The sequence below is a fragment of the Corvus kubaryi genome, unplaced genomic scaffold (genome assembly GCF_017639235.1).
Source record: "Corvus kubaryi isolate FWS band 111438036 unplaced genomic scaffold, C.kubaryi_AGA036_p1.0 37334, whole genome shotgun sequence".
Taxonomy (NCBI): Eukaryota; Metazoa; Chordata; class Aves; order Passeriformes; family Corvidae; genus Corvus; species Corvus kubaryi.
In genome coordinates, this window is record NW_024581108.1 from 22,348,414 (window position 1) to 22,359,635 (window position 11,222).

At 43.5% G+C, this 11,222-nt stretch overlaps 1 protein-coding gene across 1 annotated transcript in view; it reads right to left on the reverse strand.

The window, feature by feature from the left end:
• The window catches only part of DAB1 (DAB adaptor protein 1), a 417,412-nt gene that overhangs the window by 230,161 nt on the left and 176,029 nt on the right, over positions 1-11,222 (reverse strand). The gene's annotated exons all lie outside the window — the stretch shown is intronic.

Genomic DNA, 11,222 nt, shown 5'->3' on the forward strand with positions numbered 1-11,222 from the left:
TTACACATCAACAATGAAAGGAATATCTCTCCTTCTCACTATTACATCATTAAGTGAACCAGAAGGAGCTAAACCAGGACCTCTGGAGGTGCTGACAACAGAGAGTTGTCTGAGCTTGGCAGAGGATAACATGAATTTTAATTATTGCAGCACACTGTTAGAGTGCTTATTCCCTTTCAGTGGAAGGAATCAGTGCTGGAATGTGTGCCTGAAGCCCTGTGGTGCAGCCAGGCACTCGAGGAACAGGGCTGTGTGCCTCTGGAGCCCTGGGAGCATCTGAACAGCATCTCTGGAGCCTGGGGAGCAGCCCAGCAGCACCACGGCCACTGCAGCCTCTCGCCAGACACACCACGGTGATTCCTGGCCACCTAACCTGGGCTGCTGCCTGCAAACCTCACACTCCACCTGGGGCTGCACCTGGGAACCCAACAGGAGATGCAGCATCCCTCCAGCACCCTCAGCTGCCTCATCCAGAGAAATCAAGCAGTGCTGCCTTGCAAACAGGTCATGCAGGCTGGATGAGTCAAGGCTGTTTTTCCACGGGGGAGCATCCCTGCACTGAAGTGGCCGAAGAGACACATCACCCACTCCTCCTCTCTCCCAGTTTGCATCTGGGCTCGTTAGGGCTGATGTGAAAACACCACCGTGCTCAGCATCAGCCTTGCAGGTACTCCAGGGATGCCTCACCTGAGAGCAGACAGGCAGGACACTCAGGTGAACGCAGCAGGACTTTCAGCTGTTTCTCGCTGTCCTGCTTACAGACCAATGACCTGAGCCACTGAATGGCCTTCAGGTGTCACTGCCCAAGGAGAGGAGACCGAGAAGTCTCACCATGAGTAGTAAGGAGCATGTGGAGGTCAGGAAAATGTGGGGTTTGGTGTGGAAAGGGGCAGCAAAAGGCTGTGTGCCTTCCCTGCTCCCCAGCCCCTTTTCCCAGGGCTTGTGGCCCCATTCTGAGGCTGAGAGCAGCATCCAGGCTCTCCCCTCTGGATCACCAGCCCACAGAGAGCCAGGCTCTGCAGAGACAATTTAAGGCAGGGAGGTAAGTAATGTGATTTTCACACAAACCTCCTGAATAAGAGACTTTGCTGTAACTGAGTTTCTGGGAATAGGGTTGGGCTGTGCTGCTTAACTCACAGACACTCTGCATTCTGCGCTTGTCCCCCAACCAAAAAGAAACCCTTTCCCCTCATGGATGTGAAGCTGCTCTCACACAGGATCAGCAGCAGGACAGGCCACACGTGCCCACGCTGCAGACAGCCTCCCTTGCTTGGAGTTCTGAAAAATGTCAGATCTCAAGGAGCATATGTTCCAAGTGCCCCTGAGCAGTCACAGAACACTACATTTACAAACAGAGAAAACCAATTTGAATCACTCAGTGCATTTGCATGCAGTGTCTGCAGGATGGTTTGGAATCAAGATTAATATGCAGATTGGAGCAGGGGGCTGTGGTGACAGGCAGGGCGAGCCAGTGAGTGGGGGCAAAGGATGCTCAGGGATGCAGGAACCCCTCACAGAACCTCCCCAGGGACAGCAGCAGTTTTTGGGTGCAAATGCCAATACAAAGGCTGTTTATTGCTTTTGCAGGTTACTGCTGCTCACACTGGGGTTGGTAAAGGCCATCTCAAATGAGATCTTAATCTCATGTCCCAGTGGCTGGCAGAGATCACACCTGGGCTCAGCAGCTCACAGGGATGTGTTGTGCATCCTCTCAAATGCTCCCAAAACCACAGACTCTCACCTTTCAGCTTCTCCATCACCTTTACTCCCAAAGAAGCCGAGTTCAAAGGGCAGAACCAGGGAAGCAAAGCCCCCTTGCACATCAAGCTGTTCCAGCTTTTAATGAAACTGAGAATTTGGGGGGAGTGTTTTGAAGTGCAGATTGCAGCAAAAGGCCTCGGTGAGGTCCTGCTTGCCAACACCAGCAGAGTGGGCTCATCCTCACTAAGAGGTGGCTACCACGCTGGGATTGAGCAGCTGGAGCTTTTGAAGCATAAGGCTCTGGTTTATCAGGTAAATAAGCTGGGGAGATGATAAGCCACTCTCTGAACACCCTTCAATAATCGCACTGATATCTGCCTTGAACTCACACTCCTTTCAGACTCCCCCAGCTTTTTAATGACAAAAAAGAGGATCTTGGTTTCAGAAATGTTCAGTGTTCTCCATTGTCAGTCTCTAGCTTAAAAAATAATTAAGTTTACTCTCCTGCCAGCCTGTTATCAGGTCAGTGCAAGATGCTAAGCGATGAGTATGCCACAGTAAGAAATATTTCTATCTATTTAACCCACTAATTGAATCTCAGTAAAGAATGAAACCCATGAAGTATCTATTTATAAAGTAAATACAGCAAGTAGAAATCAAATATTGGTCCTGTTTCAGGCCATTAGCTGAGAGGATGCTGGGAAGGCAATAGCCATGGTTGTTATAGTGCTAAAAAGAAGTGGCTTGTTCCCACCAGCCTTTTTTTTTTTTTTTTCCATGCCAATAAGCATCAACCTGAAATGTTGTGGGGAGAACTGGACAAGAAGCACCTCGGCTGTGATCTGAGAACACACTCCCAGGACATGCTGTCCTCTCACCACATCCAAAGGTGGATGCACACAGCATTCAGGAAATTATTGCCTGCTCTCAACAGCTCATTTCAACATTTCCTCCTGTAAATGCAGCTTTGTGGACTGGCAGCTTCCATGGAGTCATTCATTCTGCTTGGAATCTTCCAAGAATTTGCAACAAAAGCCAGGGTCTCCTAAGTTAAAGTGCTTCCACTCAGCCATCCTCCCTTAGTGGCTCTGGGGTGGTTAATTGGATTAGTTCATGGAGATTAATTTTCCAGTACTGTCTAGATGTAAATATATTAGGATGTAGCACCTCTCATCCCACTGATGGGGGACTCCAGAACCCATGGGAGGACAGTTTTGGCACGTGGAATGAAGGTAACATGGACACCGTGATGCTCACAAAGCACCACCAAGGCACCAATCAAAATTTTCAGGGAGGAGAATTAAAAAATTTCCAGCTTTTATAATTCAGCACTTATTTTTTAATTATTATTTCACCATTTTTTGAGGTAAAACACAGCCCATTTTGTCCCCTCTTCATCCCCTAACACACAGAGTTGAACTGACTTCAGTCTCACTCTTCCATTCTGCAAATCCAGCAGAAACTGTCTATCCTGTATTCTCCACATCCATTCATCACAAAAATGAATGCAGAAGTTTCAAGTGCCAAACTAAAACTACTGTAGAGTGCAACTAAAAATAGATTTAATTCCACTAATATTTCACAAAAAAACATTTTCACAAATAGCAACTCCTTTCAAAAAAAAAAAAAAAAAAAAAAAAATTACACAGTAAAAGTCACCAGAGTCTTAAATAAAGGGAATTGGTATCCTAAATTCAGTAAAATACCGTGGCAAAACTGTGTTCTAATGAAGCAGTAATTTAAATGTCATTAATTTCATATTTGCCATTCCCTTTCTACTACACTGATCCCTAAATTAAGGGCATTAGTGTCTCCTATGTCATTTAGGGATTTAATGATTTTGATCCAGATTGAAAGGTTTAGAAGTGTTTTATTTGGAATTTCTCATATGCTCTCCTAGGAACCATTCAACCTTTGCCAGAACCAGGACAGGAGCTAATGGCAGTTTCCAAATAAATCTGTATTTTTAAATTTGGGAAGAAACCTCAACGTTTTCCATTTCAAACCAACCAGCTCCCATTTCTCCCTTTTCATGGCAGAGCTGTGCAGCTGAGGAAGCTTCTCGTGAGATGATTTCTGACCCCAAACACCTTTCAATACGGGATTCTTGCTACACTTCCTAAAACAAGGCATAAAAAATAGAGTATTTAAATTTTACAAAATCCTGGCTGTACAGTTTGTGTACAATAGAAGACCTTCTCACTCTTTACAAGTCCCTGACAAGAGGTTGGAGCCCAGTAGGGGTTTGTCTCTTCTCCCAGGTAACAAGTGACAGGATGAGAGGAAACGGCCTCAACTCACACTAGGGGAGGTTTATTATTGGATATTAGGGGAAAAATATTCACTGAAAAGGTGGTCAGGCATTGGAACAGGCTGCCCAGGGAAGCAGTGGAGTCACCATCCCTGGAAGTGTTCAAAAATGTGGAAGTGGCACTTGGGGACATGGTTTAGTGGAGAATGTGACAGTGCAGGGTTATGGTTGGACTTTTCTAAACAAAATGATTCTATGACAAATTCAATGTACCATGGTTACAGTTGCTTCCCCACATACAAGGATCCTCCCTGAACTGTCCACACAGAGAATTCAAATAGTTCAACATGGAGCTGAATTCTTCGTTTAAGTGGTTTGTGTCTTTACTGGATAATCTCATACATGTGCTTCATTATACCAAGAACAGTAGGAAATTATTGATTTTTCTGAAGCCATTAAGTTCAATTAGCTTTTCAATTCAAATGGAAAAACGGTGAATTACCTTCATTTGATGGCAAAAACAATAAGGGGGGGGGGAGTACGGATAATACCCTAATTTGTGAAGTATGTGAGCAAAGTGGTAAAGGTAAAGCAAACAAATGAATATTCGTGTAATAGCTCTAATCAGCACTGCTCAGCATTTAAAACTGGCATCATTATGCTCAGTGGACTGTGCAGCTATAAGTAGTTGTGATGTTGTTTACCCACTTAATCTTGTGAATAAATTATAGCAAAATAAATAATAAACAATAGGGAAAAGGGTGGAAAATCATTTGGAACAAATTAAGCTTCTGCTTATCCTCAGCCTAAGGCACACCCAGCACGCCCCAAAAGTTGTTGAATATTGAAATGTAGAGAAGTTGGAAACAGGGGCCCAAAATTCTCCAGTCTTGGGAGACAAACCTGGGCAGCACATAGGGAAGATCTCTGGATGTGTGAGCCCTGCCTATAAAACTGAGGGGTATGCAGATCCACTAATTATGAACTGAAACGCTGATTTTAAAATCCTTCAAATCATGTGCAAGTGATCAAGGAATATACAGTAAGTCACCTGATTTAGACTGAGTTTTACTTATTAGTATTAAGTGAATATTACATTTTTGCTGCCGTTCACAAACATCACATAAAAATCCAAGCAGAGATAAGACCAAGGAAATAGTAAAATAAAACCAAGTATGTAGTTATTGAAATAACTTTTTAAAATATTTAGATCCAAATTTGTGTTTTAAAAGTTTACTGGAAAACCACAGCAAAAATTTATGATTTCATTTCAGTTATTGCTCTGAGAAGACCACATTCGAAGTTTTTAAGATGTTTTCTTCCCCCAGCAGAAATCATAGCTGGTTCTTTATCTGTTTCCTACAGCACCAGAAAGAGCTTTGCAGCAAGCTTTGGGTTGAAGATTCTCCGAGGAGCTCTTCCCTCCACCCAGCTGGATTTGCACACACTTCAAACCAAGTCCAGGGAGGAATTCCAGTGCTGTGATGAAGCTTTTGAGATTCTGACATGAGAATATACAAAGAAATAAATTACCTGCCTGCCTGATCAGGCAACACAGAGCTTTGCACCCTCCATGTTCAGTCCCTCCAGAAGGTCCTGTGCACCTGGGCACGTTGGGGCTGGGATTTGGGAAGCCTCCAAGAAAGCTCTTGTGCTGCTGCCTCTCCCTATTTCAGTGCCCAGCCATGGCCAGACTATTGATTTCTGCAGTGACTGCAATCAGTCATAATGAGGAGACAAGAAAGAAACCATCCATCCTGACACAAACCCACCATTGGATATTATCTGGGGCTCGCTGCTGATTTAATTTCTACTGACCCAGTCGTTTGGGTTGGCTGGAGCTTCTGTGCCTGAGTAAGAGTTCACTTTGTGCCCAACAGTAATCTTAGCATTATTACTGTGTTCATCATCTTCAAGGCAGTCTAGAAACAGCAAGAAAACATTTTTTAAAACTTATTTCTCTTATTTTCACATGTCAAAGTTTGTTCTCTTTATTTTACCTCTATGGGGTGATTTTATTAAAAATAATAAATTGTCTAATCATTTCCTGATCAAGTATCATGCTAACTAACTGGGTTTTTTGCTGAATAATTCACATTTAATATTCTTTTCCTTTTCCCCCATGTGAATTCCTCCTCTCCACTTCATATCCAGCTGCAATGAACTTTACTGCTTAATCCTATAAAACCCAGATACATTCATTTTCTGGATGAACAGTATAAACTTTGAAATTATGTATTCCCAAGGCTCTCCACCACTGGCAGCTTTCTTATGAACTGAAGGGGATGTGCTTAGATCATCCTCCACCTTTCCTTTCTTTCCATCCTCTGCCCTGCCCCGTTTTTGTGCCTGGATACCTCTCCAATTGTTTCCTTTTAGTTCCACAACACTTTAAATTATTTGTGAAGCTGTTTCCCTTGACCTGGCTCCATAGCACAGAAAGATCTATACAGTGAAAGATCTGTCAACAGTGGTGTGTATATATATATATATAAAAATATTAAAAAAGAATTTAGAGATAGAGAAACAGAGGGATGGAGAGTGTGTAGCTGGATCCAAACCAAGTTTTGGAGAATGGACCACCACAGAGAAATAAACCTCATTCAGCTATTCCCACACCCAGTGGTCAGCAGCTGTTCCTGACACAAGATGTCGGGAACTTGGTCTCTCGTGCCCATGGGCTCTCACATTTCTGTGGGAAAAGCTTCCCTCCAGCTGCTTTTTAAGGACACTAATGTGGAATGATGACCAGACCAAAGATACTAATGGTTCGGTCATCTTCTGACAGCTTTGTCCCTGCCTGTCACAGCTGTCCATGAGCTTGGCCCGGGGTGTTTAAAAGACTGCCCTAAAGTCTGGGATAAAGGCAAAATGCTAGGCTGGTGGCTGCCTACCAAAATCCATCTGTGACTCAGTATCTTCCTGGAAAAAGCCTTTCTGTGAGCTCTCCAGGATGGCAGTGCAGCCTGCATGTGCCACGGGCCATCCTTTGGGAGCTCTCTGCAGCACAAGTTAAAGCTCACCCAAGCAGAAGGCAGATGTTCTCCAAGGCAAGCATAAGGCTGTGGAATCAACTGCAAAGCTTAGGAGAAAATTCACACCCATCCACTCCAGATGGGGGATCCAAGCCTCGATTCTCCCTGCCTCGACTTCAGGACACAGCAATGGATGCATTAAAAACCAAAAAGCAACTCGCTCTGCCTCAGAAAAGACTTCCACGATGACAAAACCAACCGAACAAAAATGCTATTAAAATAAAACACCCCATTGTTCACACTTCTCTTCCTGGGGAGAGATGACGGAATAAACTCCACATGATGGATGCCAGTCCCGCTGCTTAACGTGCTCCAGGAGATCCTTCACGTGAGAGGGATGAAAACAAACTAGGGCAGCCAGCAAGAAGCAGCCCAGGCTTAAGTTTTCTGGCCCAGGGCTGCTGCTCATTAAAACTATGCAAAAATTGTCACTTCAACAGAAAGCTAAATGCAATTCAGCACTATTGACTCAATCTGGGAGTTTTTTTGCTAAGCCTGACACTGGAGGGGAACCTTCAAGTGCTCCCATGGATAAGCTGAGCTAGGTCTGCAGAAAGCCCCCAGCTGGAGAATTTTGCAGTGTCATCATGCAAACACTTTATTTGCTCTTTGCTTCTTGTGCAAAGGATCTTTGCAGGTTCTTGTACTGTGAAGTTTTTCGCCAATCATTCCAGCATTTTATTCCACTTCCCCAGCCTGGCCACATAAATCCATTTCATTCTTTACTAATGCAGTCATTAGTAACAGAAGAATAACAAAGCATCTATCCCAGATCTCAAACCTGCAAACAGATCTGTTCTCTAGACTTCACCATTGATTTAATTCCTAGTGAACATTTCCAGTCTTAACTGCTGAAAGTGTGGCTCTCATAGATGTCAGGAAAATATTTTCCACTTCACATTTTAAAAGAGGTTGTGTATACGAATTGATTTTCAGGTGTTAAGTTGTAACATTTAAGCCAAATGTTTCTCTCTACCAAGCCCAAAGTGAAATTCTAATATCCAGTGGGAAAAATAGCCCAACACTAAGGACATTTGCCTATCACTGTATTTCTTTCTCATTTAACTGGTATCTGCATTTATGATTGATTCCTGACTGTGCTCTCTTTGACATCTTCAACCACATTTTCAAACATAATCTTTTTCACAAGGAACCAACATTCACATGCAGCCAGTTACTTGTCATACAAGTATTATACCTGTACATACACTAGGAAGCAAGGAAGAAATTGTGGTTAAAAACACTGAATCAGGATTTCATGTCTTTGGAGACCTTTTCCCCATACAAAAGGCCTCCTCACCTCCAAGCATCACCTTCAACTGGGATTCTACAGATGCTTTTTCTTTGGAGTTTCTATGATTTTTGACTAGAGAACAAGAAAAATTTAAAAAAAAAAGTCACTCTTCTGCTGAAGAACTGAAATAGCCTAAAGAAGAAATACCTACTCTTTAGCCACTATTAATTAACTACCTAAAACATGGTACAAGTGTTCAACTACTTTGTATGTATGCACAGGGGGGCTGAACTTTTAAGTACATGGTTCTGTGAAAGCGAAGGGTGATTGGAAGAGAAACACCAAGAACAGAGAAGTATCACACAAACAGGAGTTCTCTGCTCAGCAGGTCCACAGGGAGCCAGGAGACAAAAAGAATTAACAAGCAGATGTATCAAAATGTGAGCAGATTCTTAAGCAGCTGTGATGAGATATCCTGTGAAATACTCCAGCAGCTAAAAGCAAGCAAGGACTGGACTCTGCACAGGGACCCAAGTTCACATGCTCTGAATCTCAGTGATATGGGGCCCTTCCAATATCACATCATCTGATCAGATCATGGAATCACAGAGTGGTTTGGATTGGAAGGACCTTACAGAAATTTAGTTCCAACCCACCTGCCATGGGCAGGGATGCCACCCACTTGATCAGATGTCACAGTAGGAGCTCGCATCTGGGAGAAAATGCAGGCTTTTCTCCCTTATTCTTATTTTTGAGAGGCAGGACCAGCTGGATTCCCCATCATTTCACAGAAGCCTGGGTGTATTTCTGCAAGGAGTGCTCTGGTTCAAGCACAAAGCATCGAGCCTGATCAAAGGGCTGCTGAGTGACCCCCTCTGGCCTGCGCTGTGCAGGAGGCAGGACTCAATGCTGATCATGATATAACCTCAGCTGGCTTTTACCATCTGGGAAGCTGTGAAGCAGAGCATGAAAGAACCAGAGGTCCTGAACATTCCTAAGGTCTAATTGTATCTGTATCCAACCTCGCCTGGCAGCTACATGAGCTGGAAAGGAATAGCCAGATCTAAAATAAAACATGCTTCTCATGGCACTCTCCCAAAGGCCATTATCTGAAGGACAGTGCCCCTGTGAATACACATGAGCTTATGGCTTGGTTTCAGCATCAGCCTACACCAGCCTGTTTTATATGAACAGAGAGGCCACTGGATCCTAAGGTGGCACTTCCATTGACTCAACCACAATCCCATCCAGCCAAATACCATTTAACATCATAAATGATGCAATTCCACTGGGATGCGGTTAAAACGAGTCCCAACTCACTTTCCCCAGAGGAATGCAGTTTATCTGGGCTTACAGCTCTTGCATTCACAGGATAAGATTATGAAATAATCCTTTCAGGAGCATTAGGATATATGGGTGGCCAGAGCAATAGAGCCGTGCTGCTGTCCCGGGAAACGCTCTGGCTGTGAACGGGATTTGGGGAAACGAGCGCGTGTCCCGCAGGACCTCTGTGGATTTCAACATGCCTGCTTGAAAGGCTTGCCTTCTCCAAATGCTGGGAATTGGGAAGGGAGCCCACTGCATGACCAAGCATTTCATGGGAATCAACAGGAAAATAAGCAGAGGAAGAATTTAACGGGATTCTAACATGGACTCAGTAGGGCGGAATTAGATCCCCACAATGCTCCCCTGTTAAATGCAACAGTTCCAGAGTTGGTGCAAACCCTTACACCTATACAGTCCATGAGCACACTGAGGATTCCCAGCAGGTATGGAATTACTGCCTATTATTCATTCCTCCTTAGTAATAATATCAATTTAGCTGTTAGTTTTTGTTTTGACTCAGTGCTTAGGAATCAGCAGGACGATAAAGCTATTTAAATGGAAATACTATTCAAATACACAATCACCTGATTGGAACACGAACAGCTCCTGCTCCTGAACATTTCTCATATAATAGCTGCTTTTTCCCTCATTAAATGCAGAAATCTGATTAACATTTAGATCACACGTGCTTTACTTACAGCAATTAGGACCAGATACTGGAGTTTTGTTAAACTATGTAGGATTTTTGTGCTTTATCATAAAGAGGAGAACAAAGAAGCTCCATAGCGCTACATCTGGTCCTTTCTACTGCTTCTGTTCTGTGCACACTCTCAAGGACAAGTGTTAACTTTAAAGAGAAGTCTGCAGGGACAAACTTAGTGAGGAAAAAATTGGACACTTGGATGAACTCCCCTTTGTAACATAGTAGAGTGATTGGTAACAGTATAATTCCATGCACTCCCTGGCAACACCCAATTAAACAGTCCAAGGGGTTACAACAGCTAGAGATTAGGAAATAGCTGCTAAAATAACACGTATGAATCCTGAAAATGAAAACCTTTTTTGTTCTGATTGGAAAATAGTAATCTGCAATTCATAAGGTTCAACTCAAGTTAGAAAGGATCAAATCTCAGTTGTTCAGAAAGCTTCAGAAACATAACTGAAGAGGTAATTTAGGATGTCCACCGCATTATATTGCTCAAGCCACGTTGTCACATACTTCACAAGCTGTCATGTTGTTCAACAAATGCAAGACGTGGAGCTCAGCCCTTTCAAGTAAGGAGCACAACCAGAACTAAACAGTAAAACAAAACAAATGAAACTCTGTCTGAAGAGCCCCCAAGTATATTAACATTTCCTGCAACATTCTGCTCTGAAGAGTCCCAAAAGAGACTCAAGTAGTTTTAACGAAGCCTTTTCCAAGATTAAACTCCACACAAATGAATAGGGTGGAAATGTGTTTCCCAGGCAGACAGGCCCAGCCCTTGCTGGTTTCCCAGGGATTTGGTGCTATCCCCCATTTTTCCATAGGATGTTCTGTGGGAACCCAGAGTGCAGAGAATATTTCCCTGCCTGTTTTGAGGGGTTTCACTCCCCTGAACAACACAGCTTTTGACCTCTGTCCATGGAAGAAAACTGCCTACTGTCAGAAAAGAACTAGAAACTACACTAGTGT